The sequence below is a fragment of the Oreochromis aureus genome, linkage group 10, assembly GCF_013358895.1.
Source record: "Oreochromis aureus strain Israel breed Guangdong linkage group 10, ZZ_aureus, whole genome shotgun sequence".
Classification (NCBI taxonomy): domain Eukaryota; kingdom Metazoa; phylum Chordata; class Actinopteri; order Cichliformes; family Cichlidae; genus Oreochromis; species Oreochromis aureus.
This window is the reverse complement of record NC_052951.1, coordinates 25,450,816-25,473,967: the sequence shown is the minus strand read 5'-3', so window position 1 is coordinate 25,473,967 and position 23,152 is coordinate 25,450,816. Positions and strand designations below refer to the sequence as shown.

Here is a 23,152-nt window from a genome sequence, read left to right as displayed (position 1 = left end):
CAGGATATGAGGCTCATGAAGTAATTGTTGACAAATTGTGTGTTTACAATAAAACAAATGTCCTTCCTTTCCTTTTTTTTCCTGCAGGGCTGAGCACAGGACTTTGTTCTTCCTGTACAGCAGAGGGAGGGATCTCTGTATTTCCCCCTCTTCCTCCCTCCTTTTTTTTTGCTGACATTACTGCCTGCATACTCTGACAGCTGACAGGGTGGGCTGCAAAGGGAGGCTGTCCTCTGCCAATGTTGGGCCTCTGGGAAGATCGAAAATCTGTTTTTTTAATGCATACTTTAGTATCAAAGTCTGGGATGAAGTTACTAAATACATACAATGTGGTGCAGAAGCATTTAATCCCTTCCTAAACTCTTATTATTATGATTATTATTATTTTTGCATATTTCTTACACTTAAAAGTTTCAGATCCTCAACCAAACTTTAATAATAGATGGCCCACTCTTTTTTTGCGGAATTATTTTAATTCAGCAACACTGGAGGGTTTTCAAGCCTGATTAAGGTAATACCCAAGCATTACAATCTGATTTAAGTCCAGACTTTGACCAGGACACTCCACTTGAAAACCTTCATTTTGTTGTTGTTGTTTTTTCTTTCATGTCCCTATTGCCAGTCTTGGCAGCCGGGGATCGGTCCGCCAGGGCCTCCGCTCCTGGCCGCCGCCCGACACACATTGCACCCGACCCCTATGGCGCCTCCTGCGGGTGGTGGGCCTGCGGGAGGATGGGCCCATGTCTCCTCTTCGGGCTGTGCCCGGCCGGGCCCCATGGACTAAGGCCCGGCCACCAGACGCTCGCCCTCGGGCACCCTCCCCGGGCCTGGCTCCAGGGCGGGGCCCCGGTAACCCTATCCCGGGCAGGGTAAACTGTTCCCTCGATGTTCTTTTCATACGGGTCTTCTGAATCGCTCTTTGTCTGGTCCCTCACCCAGGACCAATTTGCCATGGGGAGACCCTACCAGGGGCAAAAGCCCCCAGACAACATAGCCCCTGGGATCCCTGTGACACACAAACCCCTCCACCACGATAAGGTAGCGATTCACGGAGTGATGGGAGAAGGGAGCCGGAGATCGACAGACGGATTGGTGCTGCGGCTGCAGTGATGCGGACGCTGCACCGGTCCGTCGTGGTGAAGAGGGAGCTGAGTGTAAAAGCGAAGCTCTCAATTTACCGGTCGATCTACGTCCCGACCTCACCTATGGCCCACGAGCTGTGGGTAGTGACCGAAAAAACGAGATCGCGGATACAAGCGGCAGAAATGAGCTTCCTCCGAAGGGTGGCTGGCCTCCCTGAGATAGGGTGAGAAGTTCGGCCATCCGGGAGGGGCTCAGAGTAGAGCCGCTGCTCCTCCACATCGAAAGGAGCCAGTTGAGGTGGTTCGGGCATCTGACAAGGATGCCCCTGGGCGCCTCCTGGGTGAGGTGTTCGGGCATGTCCCACCGGGAGGAGGCCCAGGGCAGACCCAGGACGCGCTGAGAGATTATATATCTCGGCTGGCCTGGGAACGCCTTGGTGTTCCCCGGATGAGCTGGAGGAGGTGGCTGGGGAGAGGAGGTCTGGGCTTCTCTGCTTAGGCTGCTGCCCCCGCGACCCGACTTCGGATAAAGCGGATGAGGATGGATGGATGGATGGATGGATGGATGTTTTTTCTTTCAGTCATTCAGAGGTGGACTTAGTGGTGTGTTTTGGATCACTGTCCTGCTACATAACCCAAGTCAGCTTGAGCTTCAGAGCACAGTAATGGCCGGACATTCTCCTGGAGGATTTTCTGGTTGATCTGGTTGATCAATAACCGCAAGTTGTCCAGTTCCTGAATCAGCAAAGGAGCCCTAAAAGGAGCCCCAGGCGATCAAACTACCACCACCATGATTCACTGTTGTTATGATCGTTTTATGAAAGGTTGTGTTAGTTGTACACCAGATGTAATGGGACTTAACCCTTACTAAAAGTTCAGCTTTTATCTCATCAGTCCGCAGAATATTTTCCCAAAAGTCTTGAGGAACATCAAATGGCAAATGTGAGATGAGCCTTTGTGTTCTTTTTGATAAGCAGTGGTTTTCTCCTTGAACTCTCCCATGGATGCCATCTCATCCTTGAATCATCAACTCTGACCTTAACTGAGGAAAGCAAGGCCTGCAGTACTCTAGATGTTGCGCTGGGGTCTTTTGTGACCTCCTAAATGAATCATTGGAGTAATTTTGGTAGGCTGGACACTTCTGGGAAGATTCAGCACTGTTCCAGGTTTTCTCCATTTGTGGATAATGGCTCTCACTGCGGTTCACTGGAATCCCGAAATCTTAGAACTGGCTTCGTAACCCTTTCCAGAGTGATAGATGTCAGTGACTTTATTTCTTGACTGGTCTTAAGTTGTTGTGTCCCTCTTTGAACTCTTTTAGCGATCTTTACTTTATCAGACAGGTTCTATTTAATTATAAGTGATCAGGTCTGGCAGTAAGCAGGCTGATCAGATCCCCCTTTACACGCATCAGACTGAAAGAGACTCTTTATAAGAATTTTCACAGACTGCATATCACTCCTGTTATTTTGCACAAGATAAGTTCCTCTATTTTTTTTAGTGCTTTTTGATTAGGGAACATATTTTCACTGCTTCTGGGAGCGGGAATTAAATTCCAGGTTCTGGACATTTATCTCCAGGGAACCTAGTGGAATATTTATAAACTCCTTCTAATCTCCAGAAAGTTTATCTACACAGTTGGATCAAAGTCTATCCAACTAGTGCTACTCTTTGATACTGGAAATTCAGCACCCTCCCACATGAAAGATTAGATACTAGTATAAAAGAAAGTGATGAGAGGATCTGGTCAGGCTTTTCAGAATATCTCCCTTCAGATTTGGAAAACTTGCTTCTGAAAGGGAAGAATTTCACTGAATGGAAGTCCTCAATAATAGCACACAACTTGATGGCTGCTGACCTGCTTACCAGGGTACTGCTTGCCCTGAAAAGAAAGACGTAGTAGATTGGGATGTATGGGGCAGCTAACATACCCCCTTTATTTTTTTGTATTGGAATTTTTTTAATCACATGTGCACTCAAAAGTAATTTTTCATTTTTAATAAATATGAATCAATAATTTTGAGTAGAGTTTACCTCACACGCACGTTGTGCTCCGAACTTTAGGTTGTATTTGATGATATTTGTTGAGCTGTTTGAAACTTTTGAAATTACCTGCCAATTATGAATGTTATTCCATTTACACCGACTCATGGTTTGACATGCTAGCAGAGAAGTCTGGCGACAGCTTTATTGACATCAGCAGCATGAACACATCATGGTGATATTGAAAAAAAAAAGGATACATTGAGGTTGTAAGAACCTGTGGGATGACATTATTTTATTAATACTGAGCAAGTATCTCCATGCTGTTACTTGAAAACAACACCAAAGAAGAAAAACTGAACGCTTTGGAAGGTATTATATGTAAAACTTTTTAACAGATGATTACTCATTAACCGATGGTGCTGGAAAACTGTTCCAGTCCACTTTAACCCCTGGCTTTATCCATAGTCTGTGCATAAGAGATGGAAGGTGAAGGTAAACCATGAATTCTTCTTAATAGCCAGCAGGGGGTGACTTATTTAGATGCAAGTTAGATTGTATAGAAGTCTATGGGAAAACATCCTTTTGCTACCTTAATTTATGACTTTTCTTGATGAGTTTATGGCCTCAATCTTGAGTTTCAAGTCTCATTAAATGTGACTGGATGATGATTTTTTAGATTACTGTCAAGATTAGAGTAAAAAAGGATACATTGTTAGAGTGAGCTTGTCCTGTGAGAAGTTACAACAGGCAGCAGTGTTCTTGGTGTTTCAATCAGACCCAGTGGCAGAGAGCCAGTTGGAGCATCTCCCTGTGGCCTGCTTTGAACAGTCAAATTAAACAGTGATATTGCAGGTCAACAGCAGTGAGTTCTCAGAATCCATGCACCAAACATCCATCAAGCATGGACTCTGAGCATAGTCTCGCCACTGCATAGGCTCGCTACGAGGCATTCTCAAGAGACACAAAGACGTGTGTATGCAGCCGTTATCTTGCAGGAAGTCATGCAATGTCTTCCTGCTTTTCTACCCATAACGTCTGGTGACCTGGACAATCAGGACAAAGGCTGTTACCACAGAGGCAGTTAAATGATGAAAAATAAGTCACAGCCTGGCACCGTTGCAGTTGAGTTTACCGTCTTAAGTAAGATTTTGCCAAAAAGTGTGTTTCATTTGCCAAATAGGTGACAAAAGACATAATACACAAAGATACATTTTAGTTGCTTACTGTGGTTATGTCCATCTCATACGTACTCTATGGCTGGTGCAGAGAAACAGAAGCTCGGCATAGACCTTAGCAAACTGCAGTGTTAGCCAGTAACTGAAATGAGTTGGATTTGATCCCGGGAACCTACCAAGCATGGAAGTGAAAAATGGCAGCTTCCCAATAAAAGTCATAGAGATAAACATTAACATATGCCCATCACTTCAGAAAAGAACACCCAACATTTTCATATGGGATGCAAGATTTAGAGAATAAAAAGTGAACGCTGTGATCTCAACAAGTACATTCATTAACCTGGAACAACATCTTTCCACAGACTCATACAACACAGATGTCATCCATGTCCAAGTCGATCAAATCTGTCACTAAAAGGTTTTTATACTAAATATTACAAAAATCAAAGACAGAAATCTCACAATCTTACTGACTGCTTTAACTTATCAGTATAGGAGTGTATTCAATACTGAATAGAGTGTGTGTGTGTGTGTGTGTGTGTGTGTGTGTGTGTGTACTCGCACATGTACCTTTGTGCTTGCTATAAGAATTAGTCATATTTTCCTAACAAGAATCACATTATCATATCATACATGCTTTTAATTATCACCTCAGAACAAATTTCTTTATAATCATTAAAACAAAACAAACAAAAAGTGTAAGGACTTCAGAAATCCACCAGGGGGCAGCAAAACAGCGCAGTGTTGACGGATCCAACACTCTGAGCTCACGTGGTTTCATCAATGCAGAAAAGAAATTCTTAAGTGACTAAAGCGATTAAACAGAGTGTCAGATCCCGGATGAGATCACGACTATATGAGCAAGTTTTACCTGTGCACAAAGTAAGGCCAAACCAACCAACCCAGTCTCTGTTTAATGTGTACTATACTGCTTAGGTTTTGAACTATACAAATATGTTTTAACCCTTCCTGCCCTCTTTATATCAGTTACACACAAACCTTTATCCAAAATTGAATACTTAACACACAAAATTTAGTTGCTTTAAAATTACGTTTGTGCATTTAATTAACTGCGTGTTTCACAGTTAGCCTACAAAAGTATATTGTTATTTAATACCATTTATTCTGCCTGTGTTCAGTCGCCACTGGAACCTTTTCATTATAGATACTTTTTATTGAAGTGATTCCTTCAGTAGAACCAAATATGTCACTGACATACAGGGAGAGTTCCAGCACACAAGGGTACAGACATAAACAAGCATATCAGGAAAATTTCTCAACCTGTAATAATATTTTATCATTAAAAAAGCAATTTTTATGGTAAATCTGAGCCTATGACAGGATTCAGATCCCTTTATAAAGGAGAGAGACAAATTACAAATTACATAACATTAGATTCCTGTAAAGCACACACACACACACACATAGAGCAAAGCCTCTTGATTTCAAATATGAGATTTTAGTGAACTGACTGTGAGCGAGAGAGCCCACGACTGTCTCCCTCCCGGAACTGTTTGTGTGTGTGTTTCTTCCTGTTGTTTCAGATTCCACTTCACTCCCCCACTGCTGCCAATCCATGACCTCTGACCCCAGCTGAACCCAGCTGTCAGCTGTCCTGGCCTGCATGGGACTATCTATCTCATGGATCTAATAAGAAGGTTAGATGTGGCTCCACCACTTGGCCTGGCTGCTAATTTGTCCCAGGGGCCAAGGAAAACTGCTGAGGGCAGGTCACTGACAGAAATTAGATCTCTGTTTCTTTTAGACAAGTGCTCACAGAAACATACGATCCTCTTGCCACATTAACGTGCAGCAGAGTGTAATAAAAGGTTACACCGATCAGCACCTGCTTAAGATCACTTAGGCCTCCTTTGTCCAGCCATAGCAACTCTGAAGGTGTAATGCAGGGCTGTACCATCCTTTAGTGGACCCCCCACAGCCCAGATGTCTGTGATAGGATGTGTTTTCCTGCTAAAAGAGGCCATTGCAATCAGGGACACCTGTTTCAATGTAAGGGTGTATGTGACCTACATCAACACAAGGTGTGAACATGTAAAAAATCTCCTGTTCAAGACTTTAAAAAAAAAATGTTATGGAGCACTGATCCAAAGTTTCCCATAGTGCATCCTGCTGCCATCACCTAACAACACAGATGAGCGTGAATCATGAGACCAGGCCACCTTTATCTGTCACATGCTCACTGTAGAAAGTTTCCAGGTCATTCATTTAGTGGGAGGATCTGTCGTGGTTCCACAGTGTTGTGGGTTTCATGTCTGCTTTATATGTGAAAGTTATTTACTGTCTGATTATATGTTAAGACATATATGTTTCATGACGTTTCCAAACCCACTCATCTAAAGGTTGTCCTTGTGCAGGCCGATGTTTCCACAGTCTTCTAAAGACCTGAAAACATTTTGCAATCGCAGTCATTTCCCCCTGGTGGCTGTTAAAGAGAATGCAGACTTACAAACTAGGTCATTGTTTCAGTTAAAGGTATACTGTTTTCTCCTCTGGTGCTTTTATATTGTCACGTCTGCTTCCATGCTTCCAGACTAACTAGCCTGACGTGTATGACTGGCTTTCGTGTGATCTGTATAGTTGAAAATAAGATAACCTCCACCATAGAGAGTATAAAAGATAAAGCTATGAGGATGTTGCACACTGTTGGTAAAGTCCGATTTTGAAGCCTTGAATGTAGTGGTATTGCAGAGGTATGTAAGGCGGTATGATCTGCCTGGTATGTGTGGTTCCATAGTGTAGCGGTCATCACGTCTGCTTTACACGCAGAAGGTCCTGGGTTCAATCCCCAGTGGAACCAAATTTTAGGCAATACCAAGTTTCAGTATGGTGTATCTTTGACCTAGTCCCATAGACAATCTGTTCCCTGTACATGTTCTGAAGTCTAAAATACTGGTTTGTTCTAAACATTACCCTTCGGAGCACCAGCTTTGTGTCCAAAACTACACAGAAATGGACGCCCATCGCTTTAGGACTATTTAGGTGTCCAGTCTTTGTTTACTTCATTGGTGGATATGTATAAGGATGGAAAGGATTGTTCCTCCCCACACAGTCTTGTGACCCAAACTTTTTTCAACCATAGTTTGGTTGCTATTACAGAAAATGAAGGTTTGGTCATTCTCCTTTTGGAGGATATGCTGCATTCTCCTGTTTTTGTTCCGTAGTGGACCCAAGAACTGTCTGTTTTGTGCTTACACATTAATTAAAAAACAAGGACCTCATGTGTTATTCAATACGACCAAATCACTTTTTACCATTATGTGTATTGACCCATTTTTAAGGCCATTCATTCAGTGATTCAGTGGTCTGTGACCCATAGCGGTTCCATAGTGTAGTGGTCATCACGTCTGCTTTACACGCAGAAGGTCCTGGGTTCAATCCCCAGTGGAACCATGCTGTTTCGAGTCTCTTGCCACATGATAGGATACATCCATCAACCTTAAAGTGTAAGCTGTAATCAAAATATCAGTTGAAACACAGCTCATCGTGTCCAAGTGCTTTCAGTATTGTTTCATTAACTCAAATTAGAAATTGTGTTTCTTGGTGATTCAAAAATGGCAGATTCGATTTTTGTGAAGTCTTTCTTATTAGTCATTGAAGTGACCGGCCAGTTGGTGGCATGTAGTGTGTCGACACAAAAGTACCAGTTGGTTCTAAAGATGAGTCTATGGAGCACTAGCTTTGTATCCAGTATGAGCAAAAACTACACAGAAATAGAGTCCATTTGTTTAGACTTTAGGACTGCTGGTTCTCATCCAGATTTTGTTTGTATCATTGATGTATATGCACACTGGAGGGAAAGGATAGATTTCTTCTCTGCAAACTTCTATAGGATGAAAAGTCCCCAAAGGGTTTGGTATTCTCGTTTTGGAGGGTATGCTGGAAGGCCTGTACCCACGGTGGTTCCATAGTGTGGTGGGTATCACATCTGCTTTATACGCTATGGCTCCCCACACCCCCTAGCAGATCGTTACATGGAGAAACCTTTTGAATACAAGCGCACTCATCCACACAGGTGTGCACAAAGGTGTACACACGGGTGTTCACAGACACAAACTACACCTTTCTTGGCTGCTACCTCAAAGCACATGGTGCACTGTCGATCTTGCGTGCTGCACAATAACATTCAACATTTAGTATCTACTGTTATTTACTGTTAGCTAGATTATTACGATGGTGTTGTGTTTATTATGTTGCTCTCTTTTTTGCTTGTTTTCTCTTCTGTTTTTTCATCTCTCAACAGGTGATCCAAGTGCCTTTTCTCACTGTCACTCTTCCCCTCTGTTTTTCTTTCTCTCCCTCTCTTTCTTTCTTTCTTTCTTTCTCTCTTTCCTATCTCCCAGTCATGTCTGTCCCGTCTCTACCAACTGAAAATAAAATAAAATGAAATAAAATACATAGTAATAATAAAAGGTCAATCAAATGGACCAATATGGCGAGGCCACGATGATCCACTTAAGTAAATCCGTTGGGCATCTTTCTTGGCCTTCAGACAATAATTCTGATGGCTAAAGAACCAAACAGGACAGGCAAAAAAAAAAAAAAATATCGATAGTATCAATACCAACACTAGTATTGTTATTGGATTGATACTAGTACGATTGGATCGATACTTTGCTTTTATCCTTTAAGTTCAGTATGTAGCCTGCTAAACTGTGTTAATTATATCTTTGGAAAAAATAAACCTCAAACATGGACTATGAAAAATGTCCGGTGTGCTTTAGAGAAAGAAAATTTTACATTCCAGGTCTCCAAAAATCCAGTTTGAAAACACATGAAAAGCTAACTAATTGCTGTGGGAAGTAACAATCACAGTGATATAGTGGTGATTAAAATGTGTTCAGAAATTTAAAATTGAAAATTCATCTCATAAGTCATGGCACACTACTTGTCCCAATTAGCTGCCTGAATAACTTAAAATTATTGGTACTGATATCGGCAATACTGGCCCTGTATTTACTTGCTATTGGATCGATACCAAAAGTGTGTGACACAGCAGTACTGTGAATGAGGGAAAGTGTGAATGTTGAATGTTTTTGTTGAAATGTCCAGGCAAGTATATACATGTTAAATGACAAGATATACGTGTTCAAATACTGTCAATTAACATACAACTTCAGGTTTTTATTCCTATATGATAATTCTTCACAATTAAACAATAAGAACAAGTAGTCTGATGTCCTGTAATCATTACGAAGTTATAATTTGAAATACAATAACATATTAAGTTTTTGTACAAAGTATTGGTATCGGATCAGTATCGTCGATACCACCCTGAATTTTACTTGGTATCGGGTCGGAAAGGAAATCACTGGTATCGGGCATCACTAAATTTGAGCACAGATCTGACAGTGAATGGCTCCGGTTACTCAGCCAGTCTGAGGAAGCACTGGTTGAAGTGTTTGTGTATTTATTGATTTCTTTTAAGTAATCATGTATTGTAGTATATTATGGTTTTATATCTTTACAAATATTTTATATTATTTTATTAAGGTTTATACGTTGTGTTTTTTTTGTTTTGTTGTTTAACAATAGATGTAAAGTCTGTCAATAAAGATTGAGTAATTGATAGTTTTTAGGTCATTCAGTGGTTGGTGTCCTGTGTTCTGTGGTGGATCTGTAGTGTAGTGGCAATCACATCTGCTTTACGCCCAGAATGTCCTGTAGTCATTCCCCAGTGAACCACTATGCACTTCAATTCTTGCAGTTTTAGTATTTGCCAAAGATGACCAACAAGTCTTTGGTGGACTTCACTTGAACTCTTTAATCAAAATCACTCGAAACAATTGACTCAGCCCACCAACTAAGTATAAAAATGTTGGCAGCTGGCCTTTTTCCCCACAGAGACTTTTATAGGACACAAAGTTAGCAGTTGGCGCGCCCACGTCCAGATGCCTTCCTAACCGCTCCGCACAGACTGTGCTCTTTTTTTATTTATTTATTAATTAATTAACACATTTCACTGTGTGTTGTACTTGTATGACGATGCATGTGACAAATAAAGAATCTTGAATCTTGAAAGTCTTTCAGCAACCACAACCATCGCCCCCTGGTGACCATTAAAGATTGCAGGTTTAAAACTCAGTAAGCGCTAATTAAAACAGTGTCTGTAACATGTTTGATGATGACCCCAGATGAAAGCCACAAGCTAATATGTGTTAATTAAATAACAAAAGCCATTCTCTATACTACATACTGCTTGTTACTAAACCTCACAGCTGCCAGTTTTTCCCTGAACAAAAAGGGCAGAAAATGTCCTTTGAGGTTTATTTCGATGTTTTCGTTATTTCTTTTCTCCCATTGTTTTTATTGTCTCCCAAGCATTTAACGCCTGTTACAAGCACCAATCAATAGGTAGATAAAACAAATTTTTACACTTTCAAAATGATAAATTATCTGCACAACTTTTATGTGAACATCCCAAACAGCAACACACATTGAGGACAAACTGAGGACACCACACCAGAGGAAACATTTCTTTTTAAAGAATGAAAACTGTCAGAAAGCTCAGCACCTGGAGTTGAGTACGTGCTGACCAACAGCCCCAGATGCTGAATCATCTTTTCACCACAGACATGGACACCAGCCCGGAAGGGTCACCCTTCAAGTCCATCACAGGTTCTCCGTCAGCGAGGGAACCATATGGAGTGTTTCTCCTGCTGCACATGTTGACAGAGTCGAGGTAATGAGTCTCTGTCGATCGTTCCAACACCTCCCCACGGACTCACAAACACGCACAACTGATGGATGAACTGCAGTGACCAGATGAGCCGTCCAGCAGAAAACATTAGTGGACTCTTGTTTCCTGGTGTCCTAAAATGAAATTCTGAAGAGACAGCTTATGTTTTCAGTACTCTTAAATATTATAATTAGATGTTTTAACTTTATATAGCTTGGATTTATACACATTAAAAAGTCCTCTATCGACATCAACAGCACATACACACAAAATTAGTGGCTCAGGAAATTGAGCAGAGCGACTCCTGATGGCTCAATAAAATGATCTATGCACAGTACAAAAGGACTATGAAAAGATTAAAACAGGAATAAACAAGCCCAGAAATGATGCTGCATAAATGTATTTTAGAAACGACAGAGCGTTTTCTATATGAATCGAAGATATACTGTATACAATATATCAAGGTATGTTTCTTATAATCTTATTTATGTTATTTATGTTACACTTTAGGAAGGCTAACCAAATAAACAGATGACACATTAAATAAACTCAGTTAATAGTTTATTAAGTACCACTTAAGTGCTTGTTGGTGCAAATATCTAGTCAGTCAATCCTATAGAAGCAACTCAGGGGATTTAAGCACGTAAACACGATGAGGAAAACCTGCTGAAGTTCAAACTGAGCATCAGAATGGGGAAAAAAGGGGGATTTAGGTGACTTTGAATGTGGCACGGTTGTTGGGGATATTTCAGCAGTATTTCACAAACTGCTGAAATACTAGGACTTTCCCCCCCATGCACAATCATCTCGAGGAGTTATTATACAGAAGGGTCTAAAAAAAGGAAAATATTCCGTGAACTGCAGTACCTAATGAAGTGGCTTGTGAGTGTGCGCTGCATGTGCTTTTGGGAATGTTTTGTGGTTGTAGCGGCAGCTGTTCTCCACACAGGGGAGGCAACAGCATCTCTTTCAGGAGAACAAACGCCACATTTTTTTTCTTAAACTTATTTGTGCTCTTTATAATGTGAAAAACACGGCACTGTCATTCCAGTCAGCCCGCTATTTTAGAAAATTCAGGCCAAATATTGTCTGAAAAATATGAGGAGAAAGTCACTTCAAAACAAAAAACAGGAAAAGCCATGAGCTAATGCTGCCAAATCCCGACTCACTGGGATGTTTTGAAATCTTACACTAAATATCCTCTCTACTCTCATCAAAACTCATTACCTCTCCTCATATACATAATCCTCATTAATCCTACTTGTACTCATGAACAACGTGTGAAAAAAAAGGAAAAAAAAACTCTTTGAAATGAGAGTCCGCTTCATTCCAGCTTTGGTGCCTCCAGACAAAAATATCTCAGGAGACCATTAAAAAATGTCAAATTCAATTATGCCTTTCTCTCACTTGGGACACCACACACACACACACACACTCTCACACACACACTTATGTACAAACTGAATGAAAAGAAGAGGAAGTCCTGAGGGCTTTGAAAGCATGATTGGGAGAAAGCCCTTGTGCTGGTTAGAATAGAAAAGGTGAATAACAGCTCCTGGTAGCCGGCAGCCAGCACAAAGTGGAGTGGAGAGCTTCATTCTCCTTGCCAGAGAGGGAGACCCCTCACGGGGGGTGGGTGAGGGCCCAGAGGGCCCTCAGCAGACCGGGACCTATGCTTAATGAGAAATTCCTGGGGATTTAGAGGGGCGCAGAGGTCTTCATTTTCTCACTGCGCCCACCGTCCCCCGGTAGCCGGGTGGCGAGGTTTCTCTTTCAGCCCTGAAATGTCCCCAGAGGAAGGGAGAATCCCCCCATTCAACACGAGCAGGGCCTGCCTGCCTGCCTGCCTGCCTGCTGGATTATGTATATGAGATGTGGGTTGCAAGATCACAACCTGCCACCTCCTGCACACTGCAAAAAATGTCAAGTCATTTAAAAGCTGCACCTGCCCCCATAAGCAGCATCCCGTCTCCGCTAATTAAGATGCAGTATTCACAGTAATGATTGTGAGGCAGGAACAGCAGCGGATGAAATGTCCACACACAATAAGTCTAGAAAAAAAAAAACACATGGCATGAGCCAACATTTACATTTAATTCTCCAGGACAAGATAGTTATTTTAAAGCATGCAAGTTTTTCTAAATGATACATTTTTCCATGTACAGGTTTGGAATGGTGATTTAAAACAATCAAAATCATCCTATACTGAAGAAGTGATACAGGTGCTGATTAGGTTTAGACACTTTGACAATGATGTCACTTTTCAGCCTCAAAGCAGGAGTGGAGGAGGGCGCATACAGTCTTCCATATAGCAGTAGTTTTATAATAAAACCACTGAATACAATTTTAATTACAGTAACCAAATTGAAAAATTCAACATCCCACAGGAAAACAGTGAAACTCATAGACACACTGTATTGTTTCAAGAAAACAATGTTTTGCACCTGAGGCACTGCTTCCAGTTGTCCATGACAAACAGTGTAGCCATTGTGTTGCAGTAGTCTCACAAGTTTGCAGATAGCTTGCAAAAGGGGCGCTTCTTAAATCTCTAATGATCCTGGGAAAGGTGTAGCTCTGCGGAAGCATTATGACCTTGTTGTGACAGCAGATAAAACTCCCTCCACAGCTCAGCATAGTAAAGCTTTGTTTGGGAATAAATCTGTGTGGACAGTTTTCAAGTTCGTTATTAATTAGCCGAAAATGAAACCAAAGCAGAAATGTTTCCAGAAAGGACACAGTCCCCACGGTAAAATACCCAACGTAGTTACTGACAGGTGCAAAAAATCATTTTGCTCTATGTAGGTAAGTATCCCAATTACTGTATAACCCACCCATGTAAACTGTATCACAGTGGATAAATTCCAGCAAACACAGTGAAAACAACAGTTATCTTGATGTTATATGTTTCCATGTGCAATAAATGTCCACTCAGAAGAGGCAAAAAATAAAGACCATATAAAGAAATTACATATATTTGATTTTTTTTAAACAGAACTTTAAACCATTAGTTTTTACGTACATCCCAGAGACAGCCTGGTGGTACAGTGTGGGGATTGCCAGAAGGATGGTTGTATTAGATCTGAGCAACCCTCCTCTCCATACATAGGGGATGATAGCTCTACCGTAGATAGAGGAGAGAATGAACTCCTAATTTTCCCAACCAGCTCTATAGATAATTCGACAAACACAGGCATTGCTAAATAAACCCGAAATCAAATTAAACCTGTTCAAACGTGCTGCTCTGACCAGAGAAAATGAACCCCATTGGCTGCAGAATGCTAAAAGTAGTTAAAACCACTTACCACCACTTTTTATTGAAATGAACAGTTTAAAGCTGTGAATGCTGAAGAGCTTATCAAGTGTACATTATTTTCCTTCCAGTCCACTTTGCTCAGGCTGCAGGGGAGTGGAGGCTGATCTCGTCTACGCGGGAGTTAATTCTCCAAGTGTCTAATTAAAAGAATGAGCGGGGCGTTGAGGGGCCGCTGGGAAGCAGCTGCCCCTGTCGGAGACTCCCAGCACCAGGCCTTTGGACCCGCTCTGGCCCCGGGACCCCGGCTGAGACGCTCTTACAGCTGGCCCCTCGGCTGAGCTTCAGAGGCAGAGAGCCCGCATACTGGACATTGTGTTGGGAGAACCCTTGCTGAGGTTCGACTCAACTGAAGACACAAACAAACCCCAGTCGGCCGCTTGACGGCTTCACAGGTACAGAGACGGCGTCCTCTCACCAGGTCTCTTCAGGAAGCCGTATTCATGATAGAGCATTAGGGGAGCAGCAGCCTCCCCATTCAGGACTGCATTCACATCCCTGGCATCTCACTGACAATCACATCCACGGCCACTCACTGTGTTTTAACCTCGACTGACCTCTGGTTTGGTGGACTAGTGCAATATATGACAATCTGCTTCATAATTTGGCGATGGTGAAATCTAGTAGTGGAAATATAAAGCATGTAAGATTCTCTCAAATAAGTCTGAGGACTGTTCAGGAACATTAACAGAGCCACCACATCCCAACTGTGAAGTTTAAGGCAATTTTTTATTGAGGCAACCAAAGTGAGTAGCTTACTGTGGTATTGTGACATAAACTAAGTATAAGGTAATCCTTTTAAATAGAGTCATTACAAATATTTATTTGTCTGAATCCAAATGTGGGCAAATTAAAGGGTAATGAGGGGTTTGGGTAAGTAGGTAACTTGATACATTTATCAAAAAGCTGCTTTGTAAAGTTTCCTTTAAACAAAGAAAAGTTACTTTCCATTACTCTTTATTATTTAGGGGGAAAAAAACTTGCTTAAATCCCTTTTTGTGACATTTTAAGACAGTGTGCATCTGTTACTTAATTACTTTGGTGTCTATAAAACCTAAATTTATACCCTTCCTCACATTTTCCAAAGCCTGCAGTGGGCTGAACTGGAGTTTTGGCTATTCTGATTCTGGTCCCCGGGCCTTATGTTTGACACCCCTGGTTAACAACTATGCGCAGTAGTTTTGCACACAGTAGAGGCTTCCACTGACGCATTTTTAACGTCTCACTTGATCAGTTTCGTGTCCCCAGAACAAAGTGTTCTACTAAGTGTTATAACAACTGTTAATATTAAAGACCGTGGCTCAAATAAATTACTTTCAAACATGCAGTAATATTGGAATGAGACAAAAATACATTATCTGAGTGTTTTTTTTTCTTTTAGAACCTTGCAAAATGACAATGCTGATCTATAAAGCATTAACAAGTGATTTAGAGATGTTTAATGATAAGCCATCAGCTCCTTAATAACTGCTTAATGTGGCACCTGTAAGACACACACAGCCTGCTTGGCTTTGAGTCGGATTGCGTCAGTGTGCTTTCAGAGCCAAACAACCCTCCTTTTTAAAACTCAAAACACAGCCAGGGGCTTTGGCAGAAAAAATGATCCCCACTCTGCCCCTCAGCATGAGCTGGGACTGTCAGTGGGCACGGCTGCAGAGTAGCTTGGGATCATTTTGCCTCCTCTAGTGAAAAAAATCCCCCAAACAAAACTGAGCCCCTATTTAAGGACAGAAATGGATAAATTTATTATGCGAGTGTTTAGATAAAACCTATAAGAGCCTTAAGATTTAGACAACAAATGTGTCATTAGACCACATTGAACAACAACGTCTATTTTTCTGTGTTTTTTTTTTTAAATATCAGATTTATTCATATGTAAATGAAACTTATGGTCTACAAAATGATGTGCACATTCACATCAAAACTTATGCACATATTGATGACTTGTAAAGTTTTAAAAAAGGTTCTGTCTATCAGAATAGTTTGCAACTTCAATATAACGATACAAAATATGGTTGGTACTGGGTTTTGTCTGAGTAGCTTTTAGTGTGAAACTTTGAACAAAAGTTTCATACTAAAAACTATTTATCCAAATATCAAAAGTATCGATACCAATGCTGGTATCGGTATTAGATCGATACTAGTGGGATGGGATCGATACTCACAGTGATTTAGTGGTCATTAAAGTTTGTTTAGAATTTGAAAACTGATGATTCATCTCATACATCATGACACACTGATCTTTAATACATGAGCTGCCTTTATGAGTGAAAGGTATTGGTAACAGTATTGGCAGTATTTGGTATTAGATCGATACCATAGCTTGCAGTATTATACAGCACTATAAAGAAGAGCTTCAAAAAGTGATAACAGCATAATGAAAATATAAGCGTTTCTTTTTCACAGAGTTAAAAACAACTTATTGTAAACTGAAAAGGCCCAAATTTGATGAAAAGACAGACATCACTATCAAACTCGGCATTCAGTCCCTGATAAAGACATCAAATCTGCATCTTTCCTCAAGGCCCAAATTAGGCACAAATACGAGGGGAAAAAAGGGGAAAACAGCCTTGGTTCTTCCCTCTGGCTAAAAATTAAACATCCGTGAGCTGGTTGTTCACTCACTATTTAGCCCAAGTGTAAATAAGTCGTCTTTGCGGGAGAAATGTACGGCTAATTGGTTTGTTAAGACGAGAGTGGGTTTGAGGGGAGAGACAGGGGGAGAAATTTCCCCTTTCTTTCATTCCAGACAGGTTAAATGTGCAGTTAGGCCTGGACAATGGAGCCGTCCTTTCACATGCAAAGATGAGGTATATGGAGCGAGCCGGTTTTTGTGGCCGGTATATTGAAAGGCACCAAAGCGGAACGGTATCCCCTCCCCTCCAAGCCTCCCACTTTTCCTCCTTTCTTCACTCTCTCCCCTCCCTGCATGCTTCCTTTGCTCAAGCCTCACCTTGCATCCACTGCTCAGCCTGGTGTCCTGAGCAGTCACGTGTACTTCAGTCAGTCCTGCACCTCAGTGTTTAGCAAGAAGCACAAGGTAGTGGGTGGATGTGCAGTAGGTGAGACATTCATGCCCAGCAGGTAGGAAATACCTGTGCTCTCATTACCATTCATCAATTCTAAAGATAGAGGAGATTTAAAGCAATTTAGAGAAAACCTGAAGACGTTAGCATTCAATATAGTTACTGAGCTGGCCAACAGGGGGCGACTCCTCTGTCACCAAATGAAGCCTTTATTGAAATCCATGAGAAAACAATCCTACCTTGATTTATGTTGATTTATGTTTCAATTATCTTCTGTTGCATGCATATCCATTTCTTTGTGTCAGCAGCTAAACAAGTGTACCTTCTTTTGTAGTACACACCACGTTACTGTATTGTTTGATCCGTGATTTTAGTCCGTTGCTAGGTGGTTGCTCGGCAGCATGCATGATGAAAGTTTTATGGACCAAAATGAGACGTTATTTTCAAGATATTAAAATGATATGAAACTTTAATAATGTGTTATCGGTAGATAGATGTTAGAAGTGGGTCATTGTAGCATGTTAGTAGATGGTTCCTAGGCAACATGATATAGCTAATTTATATGAGATAGATAAGAACCTTTAAGGGGCCTAAGATGTACCCGTTTGCAAATTTTGGTAGCTCAACTCTTGATTGTGTAATTTGCTGAGATTTTGTGTATTATAAGTAATTTTTTTCTGCACCCTGCACTTTAAGATGTTTTAAAGAATTTGAGCACATTTTGGCACTGAAATAAACTGTTAATTTCTGATATTAACTGCTAATTTTTGATATTTACTATTAATGGTTGTTGTTTCACTGTCACTAATGATTAAGACGAGTGGAGCTGCTCTATCCTATCTTCAATGAGCAAAGCAGACGGAAGACAGTTTGCAAGAAAACCAGGGAGAAAAGCAAAGATTGGGGGGCAGTAGTGGAGGGTATATGGGTGGTGTAGGGGGTTTGTTAAACAAAGACAGAGGCCATGAAATGGTGCTTGTGAAAGCCTCGCGCTGGTCGGCTCATTGAGTTGTCAATCTGCCCGGCAGGTCCCCCTGTATGATGAGACCTGTCAGCGAGCCTCAGAGAGCGAGCAGGAGGGGTAGGGATGACCTAATGCTAAATCACCTCCCTCCCTTTTCTCCTCTCAGAGGGTTGAGTGACACCCCCACCGGCCCATAATGCAACCCCCGTGGCGCAGTGGAGACGTACAAGGCCGGTCAGGGCTGGACACTGGATCACTGGATGATGGCGAGGACAAAGCACTGGAAGACAGTCAAGAGAGACATGTGGCTCATTCAAAGTTGATTAGCAAATAATAACGTCTGCTGAACAAGCAGTTTGCGAGATTTAAGATAATAAGTTCTGCTGAGTGTTGTTGTCTTTTAGACTACGTTACACTAATCAGCAGGTATCTGTGTCTGAGCCTTCAGGCTCCAAAATAAATGACTTTAACTTAATCTCAATGGGAAGGCGTTGTGCAGTCTGGCTCATAGTTCAGTGAAAATCACCAGGAGAATAAATATGAAGACAAAGGGGAAGGCCTGCATCTCCAGGAATTCCCTTCCTTGACTTAATGGTCAGTTTTTCAGACAGCGAGGGGGCAGGTGGCGGCATAAACAGATTCACCCATTGGCCTTTAGTTCTCTGTCACCTCCTCCAACCTGTCACACCATCTCTTTGTCTCCATCTCCCCGAGTTCAGCTCCGCGCCAGACGCATTGTCCTCTATGACGACTTGACGTCTCTGTCTGTCACAGGGATGCAAATACAAAGGCACGCACACATAATAACATACAGCGGTCGCAGCCTGGCATCCTGACAGATTCTTTTAAAGGTTATGTGTCAATCTGCTCTGACAGCCATGATAAAGACTTTCAGACTCAGGCCCACTCAGGAAATAAGGAGGAATCCAATGACAAATAAATGTTGTGAGACGGCATCGTGTCACGCAAATGCCAGGAGCTGAGCCGATTTGTATTTATTTAATGTCCACCCCACATGGGTTTTAATGACACACAGAACAAGTTTAAGTTATTTCTTCATTATTTAACTTACTGTTTGCCCAGGCTGCCTCCTCCTGACGAAGCAGGCAGCAGAAGTTCCTGACTGGTTCAGTTTTCTTCATCATACGGGTTAAACTTCATCATGCAATGCTACTTTTATTTACACGCCCGGTAGTTATTGTGTTAACTTACAAAAGTTGACTAGATTGGAGTAGATAAAACATTTTCAGTCAAAGTAAAAGCTTGAAAAAAGTCTAAAGATATTGTTTTGTCTTTTGTCTACAGATTAAAACTGTGGCATTAAAGGAAGGTCAGCAGACACTGTGATTCTTAGACATTTTATTATCAGCTCAGACCGACTCTGATAACATAAAGTATATTTTACCCATACCTGTTTTGTCTCTTTTTCAATAGGACTCTGATTTAATGTATATATGTTTGTCCAGCCTGTGCCTGGTTACATGTAAATGTCATAATTTGTATAACATGTAAAATTCAGTCATTTGAGATTCAAAGCTAGCTAAAGAGAAGGGCTGGAAAGAAAGAGGAGGAGGCTCATTTGCATGAGGAAGGATACAGTTTGCACTGTAAAAGGAAAAGTCAACAGCAACACAGACTCTACTATGGACAGATTTCTTTATATTTCAGTTCCAGCAGTGGATATCCTAAACTCCTCTCTCATGACTGAATCCTTCAGGTCCAAAACTTTCAGTTTTCACTTCTCAGATCTGACTTTACAGTTGCTTTTTAAAGAAGTGGCTGACAGGACACCATGAAAAACCGCTCGGGTGAAGCTTTGTGTTGAATCAGGATCCTGTGGCTTGTGTTTATGAGCTGTGTTCAGCCTCTGTTAGACGTACAGTATAAAACAACAGCCCACACACAGACCTGCATGCAAAAACACCACCTGTTTTCTGTTAGATATATATTTTAGGAGCTGAATTTAAGTTTTACTTGGCTTTTAAAAACCTGTTTTAAAGTGCCACTGTGGAGCAGCCATAAAAAAACCTTATTCTCAGTTGTATTTATGCCATGTATGAGGAAAAATGTCCATATTGAGGCTAAATAAGCTCTAACTCAAACCCACAATAGTCTGTTTACATAAATAGATTTATCCATTGGTGCACAACAGCACAAACCATGTATCACCATCACCTGTCACATACACATATACTTAATTAGGCATTGAAAAAAAGAAATGTCACCTGGTGGCTGAATGCTGTCACTGAATAGTACAAATGTAGAATATTGATCCCATAAGAGCAAATCATCAAGATTTTCAGTGGCTTAAAGTAGCTTTAGCTACCTGCTAGCTGTGTAACAGTATGTGTAGGATTGGGTTGGTGCATTTATTTGCCAAACTGATCCATCCATCCATCTTCTTCCATTTATTTGGGGCTTGCTCTGCAGTCTAAGCAGAGAAGCCCAGACTTGCCTCTTCCGATTCACCTCCTTCACCTCATCTATGGGAACACTGAGTCGTTCCCAGGCCAGATGAGAGATATATCCTCTCCAGCGCGTTCTGGGTCTACCCTGGGACCTCCTCCTGAAAGGACATGCCCGGATCGCCTCACCTAGAAGGCATAGCTGCCCGAACCACCTCAACGGGCTCCCTTTGATGTGGTGGAGTAGCGGCTCTGAGCACCTCTCAAACGACAGAGGCCAGAGCCACACTTCAGAGAAAGCTCATGTCTACCGCTTACCGTCCTAATTAACGGTTTCTCCTAAATAAAGGAATGACTTCACCTGCTTGGGAGTCTATATAAGCTGGTTGCCTTGTGAGATGGCGCTCTCTCTTCTCCTGGAAGGCTGGTTCTTTTCAAGCACTCAAGCTGATTTTCATTCACTTTGGTTCAGTTGTGTTATAGCTATCCTTAGGTTAGCACCTAGTTTTTTTTGTTCACTTTTTCTCAGATTATGGCTAATAAATTGGCTTTGAGATTAGAGCTAGTTAGCCATTCTTCATATTTGTATCCGAGTTTTGGTTTCAGATGACACAGCTTGTGAAACTATAGTATTTCCACTGGTTTGGCAGGCCACTGGTTGGCAAAGGTCTTTGCAACTGGTCCACATTTTGTTTAATACAAAAACAAATAATTAGAGAGTGGGAACTTTTAAATGCATGTTGTTCAGGAACACACACATTTCCAGTGACAGGTTGTTGATGTCTAGACATCATAAGTGACAACAGCTTGTGTCAGACCGTGTGGAACGACTTTGTTTTATTATTGAAAAAGATTCTTGTTACTGGAGTTAAAAACGGAGAGTCTATATTTTCAGACCGTCGGAGGTGGGCGGTTTGTCCCGGCTGGGCTTGGCACGGCTCAGGAGGCCCTCTGAGGCTGGCCTTGTTTGTTTGGACAGCAGACAGTAATGTGGCGAGCGGCAGCCCAGGAGACTGACGAGGAATGTGGCTGAAGGTCTCATCTGGCCTCATCAAAAGACGACCGCGAGCCTCTCTGTTGTCTCCTCCGTCAAAAAAATGCACACCATCAACACTGAGATTACTGCTGGACATGCCAGACCTCACAGCACCGCGCTGTTTGAAGTGCATAACTGGAGAAAGGAGAGTTTTTAATAAGTTCCTTTCCTCACAGCATAATCCACTTTTCTGCCACTGATCTCTGTGTTCAGTGTTTTCTCATCATTTAATGATATTTAAGATGAGCTTTTAATCTGTGTAAGATCCTTAATAGTCTTACTCTAGTTTTAATTGTGTTCTGGACCGGATATGGGAAATGATAAACCTGCTCATGCAAATCTCCTCAGAGGTTATATATCTGTCATTGTTGCACAGATGTGCAAACATTAGTAGCATTTGACTCTCAATTTAGACCAGCTTTATTATTTTTTAGTATACTCAGTGATTACTTAATTAAAACACACCTGTTACGCGGCGAAATTCACTACAATGACTCTGCCACAACTTCTGCATTCATCTGCTTTTGTCATTGTCATAAAATTGGATGACACAGCAGTGATTGGGCACATTTACAGTAATGATGGTGCAGCTTCCAGCCTTAAAGGACGAACCCCACACCCATGCCACAGCCTGCAAACAGAGCCTTTCAGATGCTGACCTCCAGGGCTCAGAGACAGTTTATTTCCAGAGCTACTTATAAATGCACTTAACCAGTCCATCACATAGCCATGGTAGAACTGTTTGTACTCACAATTACAAAAATCTCATTGCAAACTTTGCACTACAGCACAGTGCAACACCAGATCCAACTTTTATCAGCCATTTGCACTATATATTGTTTTGCATTCAATCTCATTGTGCTGTGCACAGTGACAATAAGGGAAGCAATATATTATTATTATATTAACATGACACAAGTAATGGGTGTTACTGGACTGCTTTATATTGTCCTTCATATTTACATACATGACAGAGGCAGTAATTTGAATACCACATCCATGACAAACCTGAACATAGGCCGAGTGCAGCTTTGGGCTGACCCCCTATAGACCTGTAGTGTGGGGAAATAAAACTGAGATAAACCTAAATATTTTATTTTATCTAACTGTATTTTCCCCATTTTATTTCAGTGCACTGTGGGAAACTGGTTTGGTCATACTAGTCTAAACTAAATCAGTAAAAACATTTTCTCAACAACTGCACTTGTGTTTTCATTCATTACTGATGGTTGACAGATGGTTGTCGCCGGTCTTTAGCACTATGGGTCCAATCTAATCCCAATCCAATCCAGTTTTATTTATAAAGCACTTTAAAATACCCAGCACAGGACCAAAGTGCTGTACAGAAAATAAGTTAAAAACAATAGAAAAACAGAAAACAGCAAAAATAAATAAATAAAACACATAATACATCAAAATTAAAACAGCCCTATATTAAAAAACAAGATAAAACAGCATAGAATCAACTAAA

At 41.3% G+C, this 23,152-nt stretch overlaps 2 non-coding genes across 2 annotated transcripts; both read left to right on the top strand.

The window, feature by feature from the left end:
• The first annotated feature begins 6,988 nt into the window (after positions 1 to 6,988).
• trnav-uac lies at positions 6,989 to 7,061 on the top strand. Its single transcript has one exon. It is a non-coding gene; the product is annotated as a tRNA-Val (tRNA).
• Positions 7,062 to 7,581: 520 nt separating this feature from the next.
• trnav-uac lies at positions 7,582 to 7,654 on the top strand. Its single transcript has one exon. It is a non-coding gene; the product is annotated as a tRNA-Val (tRNA).
• Positions 7,655 to 23,152: the final 15,498 nt, after the last annotated feature.